Here is an 865-nt window from a genome sequence, read left to right as displayed (position 1 = left end):
TCTGACTTTTCTGTCTTGATTCTTTTCATTTAAGGTGTCTTAATACAAATTGCAATCTCCAATGTCAGAGATGCATTTTAACTTGCTTTTATTGCAAACAGAGCACATTATTAAAAAAAGTAACCTCTTTAAAAACTGGTAATTCAAAATGCATAGGATCAACTTTAGCAATGCTTAGCCTGTATCTGGAAGTCACCTGACAGAGAAAGACTTCTCTGTATGGCATAAGTGAATTTTAAAAATATTTTGTGGTATGAGAATTATTATATTTAACCTAAAGAAAGATGTTGGGGTGGGTGGGTGGGAGGCTTCTCCCAAATAAATCCCTGTGAGCATCTGTATCATTTTGCATTCAGTGAGTAAATTATAAAAGGAGGAGCTGATTGGTAGAAGCAAATTCACAAAAGTAGCTGAAAAGGAACAAAGCTCAGACACCGATGCTTCTTCCCATTCTCTATCCCTAGGATAAAGCTTCTCTATCCACTAAAAATGCTAATTAAACCACATTTGGGAAGGAAATGAGGATAGTTTGGTTAATATGGTACTTGAAAGGAAGTAAGGAGTCTTGAACTCAATGAAACCAACTATACAGTAACTGGATGGGTTTCCTTATGCTTGCCACGGAGTACAGAGACTATTGATTTCTTCCTTTTTTGCAAACAAGGAAAAAACAGCTTAATGTTGCCTTTCCTGAATTTCCAGTTGATCTTAACACAGAATAAGCTGGATGAAGCGATCCAGCCAAAGCATCTATTGCATCACCAGTCTAGATGAACTGGGAATACAAGCCACTCAACTCAGTAAAACTTAGTACAGAGTAAGCACACAGATAGATTGGCTATGCACAACGTGATGTGTACAATAG

Source organism: Natrix helvetica, assembly GCF_964273705.1.
Source record: "Natrix helvetica genome assembly, chromosome: 6".
In the NCBI taxonomy this organism is placed as follows: domain Eukaryota; kingdom Metazoa; phylum Chordata; class Lepidosauria; order Squamata; family Natricidae; genus Natrix; species Natrix helvetica.
This window is presented reverse-complemented; position numbering follows the sequence as displayed.